This window comes from Opisthocomus hoazin, chromosome 3, assembly GCF_030867145.1.
Source record: "Opisthocomus hoazin isolate bOpiHoa1 chromosome 3, bOpiHoa1.hap1, whole genome shotgun sequence".
Lineage (NCBI taxonomy): Eukaryota > Metazoa > Chordata > Aves > Opisthocomiformes > Opisthocomidae > Opisthocomus > Opisthocomus hoazin.
Window position 1 is genome coordinate 37,874,864 of NC_134416.1, and position 18,210 is coordinate 37,893,073.

At 41.5% G+C, this 18,210-nt stretch overlaps 1 protein-coding gene across 3 annotated transcripts in view; it reads left to right on the forward strand.

The window, feature by feature from the left end:
- Positions 1 to 18,210, forward strand: part of STAU2 (staufen double-stranded RNA binding protein 2) — a 180,027-nt gene that overhangs the window by 97,373 nt on the left and 64,444 nt on the right. The gene's annotated exons all lie outside the window — the stretch shown is intronic.

The following is an 18,210-nucleotide window of genomic DNA, read 5'->3' on the forward strand; positions in this document are numbered from 1 at the left end:
TACATGCTGCTCTGGCATTGGTTTCGCTCTTTGACTCTGATCCAGAAGATACTGACGCACCATCTTAACTTTGTGTTTGTCTTCTGGGCTGTGTCGTTAAAGCCGTTACTCTGCTTCCCACCCTGCACCTCCTAGTTGTAGCCTGCAGAACAACGTTTTGTTCAGAAGGTGCAGCCTAGGAGCAGACCTGGTGTCAGAGCATTGCAGAATGTTTTTTGACATCACAGTCAATACTAGAGAATGTAAGATGTGCCGCGCTGGGTCAGCGCAGGAGTCCCTCAGCACTGATGACCTGTATCCAGCAATGGCAGACACCCCACATTTCATAGGACAGGGGCAGCCTCTGTAGTACATCCAGTCATTTCTGCAGTCTGGAAGATGGGGAAAGGAAGCCTCTTCCTGATCACTGTTACATGCAAAATTACACACGTGCATGGATAGTAGCTCATTTTACTGTGTTGCACCATTGGAGGATAGGACCAGCTATGTAGAAATATTCTTTTTCCTGTCATAGGTTTTTGGTTTTGGGTGGGTTTTTTTTTCAGTGTTGTGAATTTGTTTCGTTTGAAAAGTTGATTTCGTATGCTCTAGTGTATGTAATTTGATCATGTAACCAAATTCTGGAAATGGGAGGTTTCTGTTAAAATTTTTGCATGCCTGATAAGGATTTTTTTTTTTATCAAAGCCCATGTAATTTACAAAGTATGCAGTTGTTGGAAGTGGTTTAAAAGAGGCTGCTAGAATTTAAGAAATAGTATCAGATGTTCTGTTGGCATAAGCAGCATAGTTAAATTACATTTGCGTACATCAGATGTCACCACTTGTGGATTTGACCTAACACTGTTTCTGTCTCAAATGTACATTCAGCTTTCTCTTGGTCTTCATTTTTAAAATGTCATTTTTGATTCATTAGTTTGAATGTCTCTTAATGCAAGAAATGATAAAAGTCTAAGCCTCACCGTAGTAAAGTTAAGCTGCTAATAAGAATTCAGTTTTCCTGAGTTCCATTTGTTACCTGCCTGCGGTAGAAACAGATGAATTCTAATGAAAAGAAATTCAATCTGTGAAGTTTTCACTGCTCGGTTTCACATCTTGTCAGATTGCTTGTGTCTACTAGTAACACTTATTTTCATAGAACTGATGCACAATTTATGTCACTGTTTTGATTCCTACTTGCCTACAGAATGTGGTTACTGTAAATTGATTAGTTGTGTTTGTCCTGGGTTTTTTTTCATGCTTTGATTCTAGATGCCTATGTAGAAATTGTTTTTAAAGGGTCTTACCTTAAGCCGAAAAATATAATCGTTTCATCCCAAAACTAGACTACTACTTTTTATTTGGCCCTGATACAAACCAAGGAGTTTGGTAGAGAATCTCAATTGTTAACATCTATCTGCTGTGTATGTAACTGATGGTTTTACATCATCTTAGCATGCTTTATAACACCTCGCTTGAATAAGCCTGATAGTGATGTGAAACTCTGCCACTGCTGGGTGGCTGAGCCGAGCCGGAGCAGTGAACAGAATCTCTGTGGGAAATGGCTTAGTGGCCTGTCACGTGCAGATCCCAGGTCTCTTCACTATTTCAGCCTAGAAAGCTCTTTGTGTTGAAGAGTTTAAAAGCCGATTTCTTTACAGGTTAACTTTCTCAGGCACATTTACTAAGTAGAAAACTACTGCATTTGCAAACAGCTAGCTTGTTTCATGTTTCCTGAATGACCCAAAATGATTTTTAAATTGTTAGCATGTATTTGTATTCTGGTCCGGATGATAACCATAGTTTTGTCTTTCATTGAAGAACGTATACATTCTGTTCTGTTACAATGTATTTTTGGATTTTTAAAAAAATCAATAAATACTCATATGATGTTTCATTTGTAAATGTAAAAAAATGTTATTTGCTTATTTGAATGGTTTTTTTGAACTTCTTTAGCTGCAGGGGACACATCTTTAAAATGTGGTTATTTAATTTAAATTCTTCTAAACTGTTTGTAAATGATCTCAGCCATGCTCTATTGTAAGCCCTTAATATTAACTTATTGGAAACAATGTATGAAAAAGTACTAAAAAATTACATTTTTATGTTTTATGGCTCACTATTCTAAAGATATTTGTAATTGATAAGCAGCAGCTCAGTGTCACTGAAGAACAGGTGTTTAGCTTCGATACTTTCAAGGCTCAGGCTTCAAATTACCAGTGATAATTAAACACAAGTACTTCAAGCAAGCCTTTACAAACTCTGAATAAAGCATTTTTAGTGCTTGCTTTGTATTTATGAATATGATCTACCAGTTAATTGTTTTGCAGACTCTGCCCGGAGATTGTTTAAAGGAAAATTCAACTTTGGTAAAGTTGTTATTTTTAAGCAACTGTGGTATTTGGGCCATTGTTTTGTAACTAGATTCGGAAAGTTACAGTTATTTTTGCTGACTGTTTAAGTGCAGTAAATTATGATGAGAATTTGTTTAGATGGAAACATTTAGAGAAGCTGTTTACACATGAATAATTTGAGCGTCCAGTTTTTAATGAGGCAAAACACGAGTTGCAGGTAGTCCAGTAGGAAATTCCCCAGGGAGTTTCCCCAGGGAGTTTCCATGAAGCAAAGATCGTAAAATTTAAAAAGCCATGACTGAGTGCCCACAGTCAGTCCCGGTACGTGGCCGCGGCCATACCTGGCTTCCTACATTGGCAGGACATAGAGATCTGAACTTTTTCTCCGTAGTGGCTAATAATAAATAAACCCTCACACAGGATTTAGTTTCTATGTGATGTATTCCTTTCATTGCAATGGTTACACGATTTATATTCCCCCCCCCGCCCCCCCCCCCCGCATTTGTTTAGTGGTTAACCATTCCATTTTATGCATTGAAAGGTTTAAATGTTTTATCGTTGGGCATTTCTAAATGTTTCTCGTTTCCCCAGCCAGTAGCAAAGGCACATGTGTTTGAGTGACTGCAAAGACCGGAGAAGTCCTGCTGGGCTCTAGAGTCAGGTTTTCTTGTGGCCCCTATGTCTCAGCGCGTGGCTGTGAGTTGTCGGCAGAGGTGGGCCTGAACTCCATTTCCACACTTTGTACGTGGGTTGACACTGAGCTCAAACCTTTCGCTACGCTGGCTTTAAACAAAACAAACACTCGTTTCGCTTTGCTGGAGGGTGGATTTGGAAATCAGCCCAGGAGTGCTTGGATCTCCCTACTGACATACGGGCCTGAGGAAAATTTCAGGGAAGTTCAGCCCCCGGTGAATGTCATGGAAAGCGCTGTGGTTTTGGTCTGACCTGTACCTAACTGTGAATTTCTTGGAGTAGGTCAAACTTTAAAAAGCACCTGAATGCCATTTTCCAAATTGTCACGGGCACTATGGATGCTCATAGCAAGTCATTTAGAGGTGCAAAATCGTCTAAAAAGGTAGATGATGCTTGGGATATTCATAAATGCCCGTGCAGATTAGATACTCAACTTCCAGGTTGCTTGTGAGCCTGGGCACCCTGCGTGGTGTTTTGCAAATTTGCCGTGAACTCGCTGCCTGAAGTCAGTCACTCCCGTGGGACTTCTGCCCTCCACCGCCTTGTCTGATGCAGACGCGTCCTCACGTGCTGAGGGTCGTTGTGCTGCTGCGCATGGTAACGTTGCTTTCCTTGGTCTCTGCTCGCCGCTTTTGCTGAAGGACGTAGTCACTGGCAGAAAGAGCGAAAAGGGGCAAGTCTGGCCTTCCAGCCTCGGCGTAGGATGTGAAGCCACCGTCGGTCGTAGCCCAGGCCATGCTGTGGCCGTTTGCTGGTCGCCCTCGGGCTGATTTGCAGCTGCTCACGAGTGCGGCGCTGCAGAACCGGTGCCTGGCTCCCCGAGGGAAGGACGGTGGGTCACCCTTGCGTCCGTCCAGCCTGAGGCTGCCAAGGTTTGTGAACCCCAACCCTGCTTTCACCCAAGATCTCTTTGACCAATATTAAACTCGCTGTCAGAACCCGTTGCCAGTGTTCTTGATAGTTAAAGAGTTCTTGGTCTTTTTGATGCTGAAGAGTTTGGGCCTGAAACCATTTTTACAGCAAACCTCCTAGACACAGCCGTGAAAATCGGATCTGAGTTCAGTGGGAATGTTTAATGCAAAAGAAATGATTCAGCGTTAAGCCTGAAGGAAATAATTGGGATATAAATTATTATCATCACAGCTTTTGTGTCTTGAATTTTAATGCAATTGCCTTTAGCTTCCTTCATTAACATTTTGTGTCCAAGTATGCCAACTCGTTGATGATGCCTGAAATAACAATTTCAATTCAAAAGCTCTTTTCCAGAGCAGGTCATAATTAAGAAATTTTGCTTACTTAAATGAAAATTCATTGGACTTCCCCAGGTGGAAGCAGCTCTCCTTTCATTAGTTCTTGTTCATTACATGACCCAGTGAGATATGCATACTTCATTTGCAAGAGCTCCCTGGGAATCTTGATGTTAGCAATTTCCCTTCTTTCTTACCTCTGAAGCTGGTTGTTACCTCAATAAAAGCAACATCTTTTCCCTTTTCAGTCTATCTTTTTCTCTTCCCACAGCAAGCAGGATTTTTTTTCAGTTGAAATTGCATCGGTCTTTGCCAGAACACCAGGATATTTATTTCTGATGATCTTTGGTATAGCTTAGGACAGGAAAACTAACGCCAGATCGTTTACTTATACAAATTGTTTTATCTCTGAAGGCAAAAGAGTGACACATCGGTTATGGATTTGGGCAATGGGACTGCACTTCAAAATTTTCCATAAACTTCTCACATTCACAAAAAAAGCCATGATAAATAAGAAGGAGAAGAAGGTACAGCAAGACATTTACCAGTCTTTTGAGCTCTTGAAGAACACAAATCTCTGAATTAGCTTTGAAAATTGTAAGAATTCATTGGTATGGATTGCAAAGTTAGGGCAAAAAACAAGCAGGAAAAAACGCCCAAGCATTCCCCATTGAGCCCAGATTCAGATAGCTACAGTGAAGGGAATTATGAGACCTTTTTATTATTTTGGTGAGTAGAAGTAAGGTGAAAGCATTCTGAGAAATGCTCAGTATGGCATCTCATTCTCATCAGAATCTCCCTGCTGAGGAGGCCAATAGGAAGAAATGAAAACAGACTAACGAGAATGCTGTGATGGAGGTGGAAGCTTCAACAGAGGGCTTTGAAGCAGCACGTTAAAATGAAACTTCTGTGGTTTCCCAGAAAATCAGTGGGCATTTCCTGTCTCTGATGGGCTAGAGACTACCTTCCCATCCCAAATGTCCTGTCTCAGTTTTTAATACAGACCATCTTCTTTTCTGTTGTTGTTGTTTTCATTTCCATTCCTTTTTCAGGACAGAAACCAGCAACTTCTCTTTGCTTCTTTTGGCCTTTCTCGTGGCTCACTGCTTTGCGTAAAGTGCCCTCCCCCCCCCCAATGTCATTCATCTCCAGTCTTCCTCAGCAGTTACCTACTGAGCCTACACAGAAACACTTTTAGTTGTAAGTTTAATCATTTTGTGGTGACTGTGTTTGAGTGATCGTTTATTTAGGGGTGAAATGGAGCTAGGCTGTGGTAAACAGAATAAAAACCAAACCATCTGTTATAAGTCATGAATGGCTGATGTGATTTTCCTCAGATTCCCTCAAATCACTTTTGAGAAACAAAGCGCAAAATTTTACTATGTTTTGGGGGGAGTGGTTCTATGTACTGAATCTATTATAATTAATATCGTTGTAATTATAGTGTCAGTCATCAGACAGAGTGTATTTCAAGGTTCCCTGCAGATGAATGAATCAAAAGTTATGTTTTAGCAAGTCTCCAGCTAAAGCCAATGAGGGAAAGTGTAGCGAGTACTAGAAACCAGAAGGTAAATGCAGATGATACTGCTCTGTCCTTGAATATGTCAGCTGCAGGAAGGTTTGTGGCCACTCAGCCTGGGGCTGAAATCCCAGCAAATGGGCTAGATCCAGATCTGGGGAGTGCAGAAGTCTCATTACTCATTCGAATTAGAAAAAACAAACAATAATTAAAGGAAGCTTTTGGAATTGTAACTGCAGGCTTCCTGGCATCATTAATGTAAAACAGATTTGAAGGCTATGTCAGCAAACTGTTTTTATATAAATGCTTCTTTGAAGAAGATCTTACCTTCAAAAATCAGGAAAAATTAAGATATTAAAAAATGAAAGTGTTTGTAGAATAATGTTAGATAATACTTTTGAAATAAGGCTGTTAAAGCAAATACTGCTTCATCCACATTTGGGGTCCAAACCCTCTATAATTCTATGTATGTAACTGTGCATCTAGCCTCCCCCTCAAGGCACTGGAGACTTTTCCCAGCAGGACTGACAAGACTGCAAATATGAGTGAAATTGTTCTAAAATAGTATTGTACAGTCAGGCCCAGAGGGAATTGTGATCAGCTGTTTTGCCTTGATGTTAACACTCAAAGGGCAGGGGGAATTAATGACATTTGTGTTTGAAAATAAGTACTTGTGAAACCCCTTGAAGTAGCTTGAGAGTGACTGTGCTGCCATGTATTATCAATACCTGCTTCCGCAAAGCGAGCGGTGGAATTGGGCTTTTGGTTCTTGTCCCGGTGCCTTGGGTTGTAGTCAAGTTTACTAGCACTGTACCTTCTTGTTGGTCACACTGGTTTCTGTAAAATGAGGTGAGGAATTATGTTATCTCTCATCACTGAAAGCATTGAAATCTGGCCTTTTGCAGAAGGGTGTTCTCTTCCTGTGTGTTTGCACTATGTCATGCTCAGTGGCCAGTGCAATAATCTCAACAGCAATGTTTGTCTCTTTCCCACAGGGAGTATAAACACCTTTAGAAGTGGTTGACAAAGTCCTCATTATCTCAGCTTCTCTCTCTTCTGGATACCTTTTTTTCCTAATGTGAAGTTTGCGCTTCCACCAATTACCGCACTATTGCCTGGTTTTCAAATGACTATAGACTTTTGTTGTGGGTTAACCCCAGTGGACAGCTTAAGCCCCACACAGCTGCTCGCTCACTCCCCCCCAGCGGGATGAGGGAAAGAATCAGAAGGGCATGAGTGAGGAGACTCATGGGCTGAGATAAAGACAAAAGCCGGGCCTGCAACCAAAGCAAAATAAGGGATTCATTCACTGCTTGCCGTCGGCAGGCAGTTGTGCAGCCATCTCCAGGAAAGCAGGGCTCCATCACACGTAACAGTTACTTGGGAAGACAGCTGCCACAACACTGAACGTCCCCCCTTCCTCCTTCTTTCTGTAGCCTTTATTGATGAGCGGGATGTCATAGGTGTGGGATGTCCCTTTGGTCAGTTGGGTCAGCTGTCCTCACTGTGTCCCCTCCCAGCTTCTTGCCTGTCCCCAGCCTACTCGTTGGTGGGGTGAGGAGCAGAAAAGGCCTTGACGCTGTGCGAGCACTGCTCAGCAATAGCTAAGACATTGGTGTGTTATCAACACTGTTTTTGTCACAGATCCGAAACTTAATACTATACAAGCTTCTATGAAGAAAATTAGCTCCATCCCAGCCAAAACCAGTATAACCTCTACCGCTGATTCCATACCATTTACATCATGCTCAGGCCACACACTATCCAACAGATCTTCATTAACCCCCACCATCCTTCCCATCCTTTGATACATACACGGATATCATTCCTTTAGTCTATGGGCCATCCCTTTAAAAAGTCTGCAGTAAATCCATGGAGCCCTTTTAGTCCCTATTTGCTCCATCTGTTATGACAGATACTCAGGAGAAGAGAAGGGGTGTGTTGTGTGGCATTATCGGGCACCAAAGTTAGCTCAGCTTGAGTCACTGCTGCACTTTCACGTCTTCTGAGGCGTGTGATCCGTTGGTTCAGATGGTACCTGCTACACTACTTGATATAACATACAACTCAGATCCTGGTTTACAACAATTTAAACGTAAATGTGTTGCAGTCTTCACCCTTGGTCCCTTTGGACTAAGCTGTAGGGTTTAGCATTACAACGAACTCCTCCCCTTGGTCCTTCTCCAGCATGGGCTTGTCCACAGGCCCACTCTCTGTTCAGGGGTATGTGCTCCAGTGTGGGCTTGTCCACAGGCTGCAATCCCTTGGGTAGGTACCTCCTCCAGCTTGACCTAACCCATAGACCACAGTGCCTCCAGGGGAGTACCTGCTGTGGCGTGGTGTACTCCACGGCCACATATGCTTCTGGATGTGCCTGCTCCAGTACAGCAGCACAGGAGCAGCAGCAATGCCCTGGCTATCTGCCAGCCCGTTCCTGTTACCACCGTGTCCCCAGGCAGAGCAGAACGGGATGATAAGGAGAACAGGGAACAGCAGAAGCAAAAACAGCCACAAACAAGCACAAGGCTCTCATCTACAGGGAAGCAAGCAAGCCTCATGGCAAGCACAGGAGCCTGCCACTTAGCAGGCTATAAATTTGGTCTAGCATACTCTGATCAAATCTGTTGTTATCTCCAACCCCTCGTGCCCCACAGTGGGTGCCAAAAGGGACTGCTACGGGTTAACCCTGGTGGGCAGCTGAGCCCCACACAGCCACTCTCTCACTCCCCTCCAGTGGGATGGGAGAGGGAACCAGAAGAGTAAAACTGCGAAAACTCGAGGGCTGAGATAAAGACAGCTTAATAGGTAAAGCTGTGCGCACAAGCAAAGCAAAACAAGGAATTCATTCACTGCTTCCTGTTGGCAGGCAGGTGTGCAGCCATCTCAGAATCACAGGATCACAGAATGTTCAGGGTTGGAACGGACCTCTGTGGGTCATCTAGTCCAACCCTTCTGCCGAAGCAGGGTCACCTACAGCAGGCTGCAGAGGACCTTGTCCGGGCAGGTCTTGAATATCTCCAGAGAAAGAGACTCTACAACCTCCCTGGGCAGCCTGTTCCAGTGGTCCGTCACCCTCAGAGGGAAGAAGTTCTTCCTCATGTTCAGACGGAAATCTGATCTCCAGGAAAGCAGGGCTCCATCACGCGTAGTGATTACTTGGGAAGACAAATGCTATAACTCTGAACCTCCCCTTTCCTCCTTCTTCCCCCGGCTTTATATGCTGAGCGTGACATCATACAGTGTGGGATATATATCCCTTTGGTCAGCTGGGGTCAGCTGTCCCGGCTGCGTCCCCCCACAACTTCTTGTGCGCCCCCAAGCCACTCGCTGACAGGATGGTATGAGAAGCAGAAAAGACCTTGATGCTGTGTGAGCACTGCTCAGCTGCAGCTAAAACGTGTGTTATCCACACTGTTCTGGTCGCAAAACCAAAACATAGCATTGTGCAAGCTTCTATGTAGAAAATTAGCTCCATTCCAGTCAAAACCAGTACAACTTTTTATGCTTCATTGGCATCTTTACAATAGTGTGGCACTGGGCAGAAGTCAGGAAATAGGAGAGCTCCTTTTATCCGTGTGAACTTTCAGCCATTGTGCTCTGAAGAAAACTTACACCCTTTTATCATGTTATTACTTGCCACAAAACCTCTCCCTTTATTTAAGCCAACTTCTTTTTGTTGTATTTACAGGGAAAGAGGTTTCCTCCAAGGAAAGGCAGCAAGTCAGTCAGGATTTTATTGATAATTTTAGTGGCATCTCCGATTTGCACATCACCAGGCTATCCATTAATGGAGAGTCCTTACCTGGCTCTCAGAAACTTGCAGGTGTCTTGCTACAGTGAAAATCAACTTGACATCAAATGGCTGTGTTATGTAGGTAAGGGCTTCAGGCTCTCCAAACCCTAACTTGTACATGACTAGCCAAAAGCAAGAAAACACGTTGGGAATGTGAAATAGAGGAAGAGATAAAACAGAACAACCCGATAACAATAGTGCTCGAGAGAGAGCTTAATGTAAAAAGCAAAGCACCTGGACTTCACTGGAATCTGGTTAATGGAGTTTTTTTAATCAACTGGCTCCAGAGGGAAGGTAGACAGTACCACAGTTGATGGCAGTGACCCAGAGTGGATCTACAAGAACTGATTGCATTACTTTCCGTTTATTTCAGAAATGGTTCTGTGGACTGTAGTCCATCTAGTCCATATTATCGTATTGACCTCAAAAGAAGTCAAAATAGTGGTAGTCATTCTGCAAAGAAATAACCATAATGATCATTCTCATATCAGTTTCCATAAGGAAAGGTATGCAGGTTTAGAAACCTAGTGTATTCATGCACAGAGCGTACTGCAGGAGGTAATATTTCCTGCAGGAAGAGTGTTTCTGAATTAATTTAAGAGTATGCAGAATTAGGAAAAAAAATCCAAATCTAGCTACAAGGGACAGTAGATTTTCTAACATGAGGTTTCCCACTACCTGGCTTCTGGCCAGAAATCTGTCTAAACTAGCTTTCTTCCGTTCTGCCCATTGTTACTTGTCTCCCTCTTACAAGGATGAAAGCCCTGTGTTCAAGTGCTGCTGAAGTTTTGCTCTTCTTGCCTCTGGAAGCAGCCAGCTGCTGCTTTTTTGTTTCAGTTTCTAAAGTGAAAGAAGGTAAATGGAGGATAACTGGCCAACGGCTCAGCGTGGGTCTCCAGGTGGGGTGTGGGTGTCACCTTGGTAACAGGTTAGCTTTTCTCCCCACCAACTTGCAGATAACCATTCAAATCCTCCCACATATCCCTGCACATAACTTGGTCCATGGAAAAATGTGAATTACATTTTCATGACCAGCTTTAGGATTTAGGGGGTTTACATATGAGAAAGTTGAAAAGCTGTCAGGGTCTCTCAAAATACTGCAGCCAGCACTAAATGCACCAGGCCGCGTTCCCTGCCAAAATCTTTCTAAGTAAATCCTAACGTGACTCGATAACTTAGCTACGGACCTTGGCTTGGAATACAGCCAAAACTGTGAAAGACTGCAAGTTTCAGCTGGCAAAAATGTGAAGGTGCGACAGTGAATTCGTACCAGACTGGGGTTTAGCTTTAATTATAAGAAGGGAACTCGGCTCTCAAGCGAAAACACTTAAAAAGAGAAGCAATAAGGACAGGGGAAGGAGAAAAGGGATGAATTACTGAGAGTTGAAGCCAAGGCTCTCAGAGGTGTTTTCGGCTGTCGTCTCCTTCAGTCTCATTCAGAATTCTCAGCATGATGAAGCATGATAATTTTCAGAAGTGAAATAATGGTTTCTTGTTTGAATTAAAGAAGGGTGGTTCTTTCCGCGTGCTGCCCTGTATCTACGTTAGGGCACAAAACTAGTGTCTGTGTCAGCATCAGCCTTCTCAGCTAGCTCAGGCAGCCGGTTTTGTACTGGTGGTTTCACAGGGCTCCTGTTCCCTCTGCATCAGGGCAGCATTCGGGGCTCTCACGTCCAGTCTGTAAACAGAGAATACGTAATGCTTGCTTCACTCTTCAGTGACAACCTTCAGAATGAAAAAGAGTATACATGAAAACATATTTCCATTGGTGCTTTTGCTAGAAAGTGATTTTAAACCCAAACTATTTTCTCACTCCAAACTAGCTGAGCTCCTCTCTCCCTTTAGTCAGCTGCTCAGGGTGCTTGCTGAGACACAGGCTCCTCCACAAATGCTCCATTCCACCCTCGTCCTCTGGGTACTTTCTTAGCAGAGCACAAGCTGCCTCACGTCCCACCTAGGGTTGCCAGTTTTTCATGTTTTCTTTGACTGTGAATTACAAAATTATTTTCAGCCCCTCTCCCTGAAAATTGAACATTTACCTGAGTAATTATGGGTGAACAGATCAGAGGCAGACAAGTTTTTTGTGCAGAAACCATGTCAGGTATAACTTACATTATTTTGCAGTGCTTTGCAGTGTTTTAATTTCTGAATAATTCATTTATTATTTTTTTATCATGTTTTTCTTATTTTTTGGGGGGAAGTTTGTATTCAGTGTTTTAGATCACTGTAGTTAAACTACTCTCTACTATGTCTACAAAATAATGCATATCTTAGCTCTAGAACAGAGGAAGTGAACAGCGTAGCAAGGTACTCTTCAACGTAAATGCGATTTTTTATAGAAAGCCGTGTCCCATCTCCTGGTTTCAGCTTCCCTGTCAAACAAACAGGTCTCTTTGCACCCCTGAATGCCAGCCATTGAAAATATGGTTGCTGGCTTTGCACGTGCTCCACAGGAAGGCTGTCTTTGTAAATAAATACCTGGGTTAGCGTTTAACAGACAGAAGGTAAACAGTAAGCAGCTTACTCTACTGATTATACTGTATGCTGCTGCGACAGCAGCAGTATTAGCTGATTTTGTCTAAATTAGAAACAAACATCACATCCAGAGGTAGGACAAAGCTTGGTCTCCCTTGTTTGGCTGAGCATGATGTATGGCCAGACTTTCCAGCTCCCCTGCATCACTGAAACAGGAGCTCTGAATTGAGAGGGTAGCTAAATCGCGTGAAAAGAAGGGACGTGCAAGCTGCTTTGGCTCAGATGGTAAAATTGTTTGCATTCAGCAGATATTTTATGTCTTCTTTTCGGGAATGGAATCAAGGAATTTTTTTCACTGGTATTTGTACTTTGCATGTTTTTATAGATGTCAAGTATCTGCCTTAGTATGGTCAAGAACGTAAAATACTGCCGCGGTACCCTGTGACAATGCCTTTAGTCTGCTCGTTGTTCCCTATTTATGGTACAGTGTTGGCTTATTGCTTAGTCTAAACCCTAGGGCTGTATTTTAATGAAGATTTAAGGCTACGATACAGCTGCTATTCAAACTGTGTAAGAGAGGAGCCTGTTGAAATAGCTCAAGATTTACTGCTGAACTGTCAGTCTATGAGCTACCGAGTGTTTTTACCCTCCGTGCAGTAGCAACGGTCGAAACTTTGCCCACTGCTGTGAAGCAGACACAGCGATTAATGAACCTGAGGCGCGCTAATCAAACATATGTTTTCTTGACACAATGATTGTGTTATATATCACATCCGAATGTACAGGCCTTTATCTTTCCTTAATGATCTAGCAAGGGGGCTTTTTTAAATGTGGGTGTTTTTCATGCACTCCTTAGATTTGTTCCATGGGGGGTGACCGTTAAAAACATCTGACGGGCATGCAGTTAGCCAACTCCCTGCTGAGATTAGTAAAATACTATATTTAGTAATCGCACTACATCAAGGAACTCCAGCATTGCAGGAAACAGTTTGATTCAACGCTTTTTAACTGATTTTTTTGAATTTTTTTTAATTGTATATCTTATTCTTTCATCTGGGACAATTTTTTTTCATCTCGGTCTTTTTTTTTTGTATCTATGCTTCAACTTTTCATAAAAGACTTTGTTCTTACAGCAGGATTTTGCCCCCAATTTTATTTTTTTGTTTTTACTGTATTCCTGTTTCACTCTCACAAATAAAATACATGGAACTGTAAAGCAGGTATCAAGTATGCAAAGTGGTATTCGGAGTCTCTCTCATGCTCCTCCATGTCTGAAGAGACTAATCTATTATTTGTTAGGAGAACTCTGTGGATAATACAAGGATTCACACTTTGAAGTACTGGAATACTATACTGTGAAAGCTGCTAAAATTGGCTTTGAGAAACTGGTTGAAATAAGCAAGTATATTTAATTTATTTTTGCGTCAGGAGTATTTCTTCACCAATAAATATGCATGAAACAGAGTTTGAGCTCAAACCAACATGATTGTTTCATGGGGTTTTTTTTAGTAGATGACATGGCCAGCAGTAGATGAGCAACAGAAATAGGTAGATAAAAGACAAATATGGAAAAGACAAGCATTTCACTGGGAAGCTAAAGGAAGAAAAAATGTTTCATGAGACTTTAAAAATTACTGTTTTAACATCTGATTTTTTGAGCCCATTCGGATTTTCTTGTCACTGTAAATCCAGAGCAACCTATGTAAAATCTTGGAAATTATTCTGTAAATTCAGGACTAAATTGGGTGCTTTCCCCTTAAGGGGCAGATTTAAAGGAATACCGTCCTTTGTTCTAACAAAATAGTCTGGGCTTGTCAATCCAGAAGATTTGTGCATTGCTGAACATAATGGCATTTTATTACCTAGTTTATTTCTGTCTAGCATTCTAAGACTCCTGCTGATGCTTTGACTCAGAGTGCTCTTTGGTTTGGAAACATGAACTCCAGTGTCACAGACTACTTCTTTCTTTTAGTAATTCATATTATTTTTTTAAGTTATTCAGTGGTCAAGAAAGAAAGTGTTTGGTCAGACAAAAGTTGTATTTCAAACTGTGAACGTGTAAGCAGCAGTGTGTGAAAATAATAGCCTTTATTCTTGCTCCCCTCTGTTGTTAATGCATGGTTAACTAATTTCTAACAGTAGTTTAGTATATTATAGTTAAGCTTAACTACTATGTAGTAGTATAACAGGTCTCTCACCTTCCTCAGTTGTGAACCAGTAAACCCTTGTTCACACAGAAGGACAGATGTTCAAATTCAGAAGTGCCCGCTGAAGACCAGCAGACTCTCCTGTTCTTGAAGTTAGGGACTTTGTATTTACTGAATAATTTATGCGGATCAACTATGGCCATTATTTGAAATTGCATATGGATCCAGTGTGTTAAATAGCTTATTGCAAGACAAATCCTGCAATATTTTTACAGTTTCTATCAGAACACTTGCACATAGGGAAGGGTATTACAGTAAAGCTAGATTCAAGGGACCTGTTTATATAAATACGAACGAAATGGGAAATTTCCTGCTTGTGGAGCAGCATTATGATAGAAGTAACCTTAAATGTAATTTCTTAGGCAGTTTTATGCCACGTAATTTAGTTTTTCCTTTATAAAATAACGTATAAGGTGGAGAATTTTGGCTATGCCATTCCACATTCAGTTGTAACATTGTATTCATTCATCTAATATCTTCCTTTATGTGAAGCTATAAATGTACATCAAAATATTTGCATCTCTTCAGTAATTTAGAATATTAAAAACGAGGGCCAAGTTTCAACATAGTTGTCAAATGGTTTCAGACCTTTGCATACATTTCTATCTACATACGCCAGTTAGCGGTACCCCCTCCATACATGCTCATACCATGCAGCTTGTTCCTGAGGGGAGTGATCTGTGAAAAGGATATACAGTTGCACCTCATGTGAATGTCAAACATGAAAGCATACACGTATGAGTAAATCCATGGCATGTTCTTGTGGAAGAAACGACTTCTAGAATTTGTTTCATTATTTTGATGCGCGGGATGCACTTTGCGTTTTTACGCACGGAGGTTTCGTGCAGTGCCCACACAGCACAACAGAGTGCTGTGTTTGGGATTCCTGAGCTGGTGGCACGTGATTTATCTCAGGTACTCCGTGTGTGTAGTCAGCCCAGAGAAAAACTAGCAGTGCTGTATGCTTTTTCCAATAAATGAGCAGGCTCATTGAGAGTTACTGGCAGGATCTTGTTGTGGCACTGCTTTGTGTTGTGTAGCCATATCTTGGAGGAGAATTTCGTGTAAATCACTCATAATAGTCTGAGGCTGGAGTCTTGCATTTTGCACAGAAACTTGCACAACCCTTACTACAGACATCTGTATGCTGGCCATTATTTTCTAACAAGATCCTAATGCTGTTCTATAAAATCTCTACTTAGATGTTATCCAAATAAAACATTCTGCATATTAGTAAGTGAAATTTCATTGCTGTTTAATCCTTAAAATGCACTGAGCTAATTTGTGAGTGTCCCTTAATTACAAAAAATAGAAGTCTGAAAATTAGGTCCTGGACATAGATAGTAATTATTTTCATAACTCTTTTATTTTTAACCTCCGTAATATATGAAAAGGGAAAATGACCAACTGTGGTTAGGCCAGAGGCCTTAATGATGGGTTGTAGTCCCAGCACCGCCATTCACTCCTGCCAGGGCTGAGTGAATTTGGATGAGTCATTTGACGTCTGTCCACAAAGTGCCCTTACCTGCCTCACAGAGTTACTGCAGAGATGAGCTGGAGTTAAGCACTCTTCACTCTTAAGGCACTGTGGAACTTTTAGAAAAGTATTATTGTTTTTGTGAATCTGGCCATGTAATCGCTGTTGGAGCCCTTGGCCAGCCTTCAGTCACCACGTCTTGATCGCAGATACTGAATCAAGTATTTGCTGTGCCTTCATGTTCCCCTACCTTAGACAATATGGTATCCTTAAATCAGTTTTATAGACATTCAGATTCCTCCCATACTTAGTCATAGTAGCATGGACATATAAACAGAAATATTTGCAACGTACTGCTGGCCGAAAACCTAGAAGCGTCTGCTGCTGTTCAGACTATTTGATAGCTATTCAACCACTACCATTTCTTTAGGAGTGCCTATTTTGGACATTCCGCTCAAATAGGTAAATACCTAACCCTCTTAGCTGACAAAAACCCCCAAACTTTAGACCATAGATCAAATGTGAAGAAGAAAGGAGTAAAACAGAGAGTTTCAGAATGTAGCAGCTGCACTGATAAATACCAAAACAGAGTTACTGGGAAATTGCACATACGCATCCCAAATGCAGAAGAAATCGGAATGTTTCTGCTGACTGCACAAATCTCTAAACTGGAGAGGTCTGATGAAAGAAGAGTTTTATTCTGTCCCCCATTCAAAGTCCAGTCTTTTGGGTTTTATATTCATGTCATTAACATAGAAAGTGTTTATTTTGGTTTAGCTGAAGAACTTCAACAGGGTAAGAGATAGTTAAAGGACTGTTGTCTAAAAAATTACAAAGTAATGGCCTTGATGCATTTAGATGAGGCCAAAATTGCATTGTGAAATTCCTTCAGGAAAATTAAGCCTAGAAAGATACCAAAATTATGAATTTATTGCAATTTCAATGTGGAACTCTAAAGGGGGTGTGGATCAAATCTGCTATTGCAGATGGTAGTGTCGTGTAATAATAATCATAATTTTTCCTCTGGATATCTGCTGTTCTTTTAGCTTGTTAGCCTTGCTTTATTCCAGTGGACATTAGCGAAGTGTAACCTTATGAATATTGTTCTCATTAAAAATAAGGCTACAAACTTGCTGTGCAGTTCAGAAAGTGCCATTTTTCCATTTCTTCATATGTGGTCTAAGATATGTACTATTCTTGGTCAACAGATTTTGCCCCTTTTGCTATGTCATATCTGCAGTACAGAATCATCCTCTTGACCTTTTCTGCCCCATTTCTCCACATCGCATTCCCACAACACGTACTCAGCAGAATATCTAGCTTGCAACCAGATACCGCAGTTGTGGAAGCTTGATAAGTCCTTGTCATAACAGTAGTCCCTGACATTTAAAGAACTTCAGTTTATATTTGCAAGCCAAATTTCATACCTTCATACCTCCTTCAATTAATCAAAGTTAAACCATTGTATATGTGAAGGGGCCTCTTGTGGTTTCTAAGTAAGTAGTATGGCTTTTCTGGCAGAGAGCCACCAGCAATTTAGTAGGCACATACTGTGGGGGTTGAGAGGAAAAGGGACAGGGATAATCCAGAAAGCTTTAAGAAGGGCCGAGTGAATTCAATATTTCTATTCTGTACAGTACAGGAATTTTGCATTCTGTATCTTACTTTTGGCCACAGCAAAACTGTTTCGATGTGTTTTCAGTAAAGTAATGCTGAAATATAGCATCAGCTTAGTTTTCCTCTCCCTCAGCCAGTTTTGCACTGGTTTTGCTTCAGCTGAAGTATTCTGAATTTGCACCTGTGGCAAAGAAGAGTTAGGCACAGGGGATTTAATACGCATGGTGTGCAATGAAGTATCGTATACATCACTAAATCACTTCCACAGGAATAACTCTTGTATGTTTCCTAGTTGTCTTCAGAAATAATGAAGTTTAATTTGGTAGCTTACATGTCAAGATGAGGCTTTATCATGTAACTTTTGCCTGAGAGCTATACAGCTGTAAACAGATACTAACATAAAAGGTCTGTCTCCAGCAGAGTTGATCTCTCTTTCCATTTCTGACAGGGGTCACATAGCCAATGTAAATTACCACCATAAACTAAATTCCACCTCTCCTGTAGAACAAAGTGCTTGATCTGCCTGTCTAGAAGTCAGGAGCTACGCAGAGAACTGTAATACTTCAACAATTCAGCAGGAGTGGCAACCCGTTCTTAATAATGGCAACATTTAATTTCATTTTGTCTCAACATATTAAAATCCATCCTTTTGTTAGGCGATTTAAGCACTATCTGAAGGGAACCTGGAGACGAGGAAAGTAATTCAAGTAGAAGCACTGTCTTCCTCTGTGTTTCGTGCAAGGTTCAGGTTCAATATGCGCATCTTGGCATCAGTAGAGAAGGAGTTACTCTTAGAAAAGGATAGCATAGACATCTCAAGAAGAATGTGAATTCTTCTCCATGTTGTCTGTC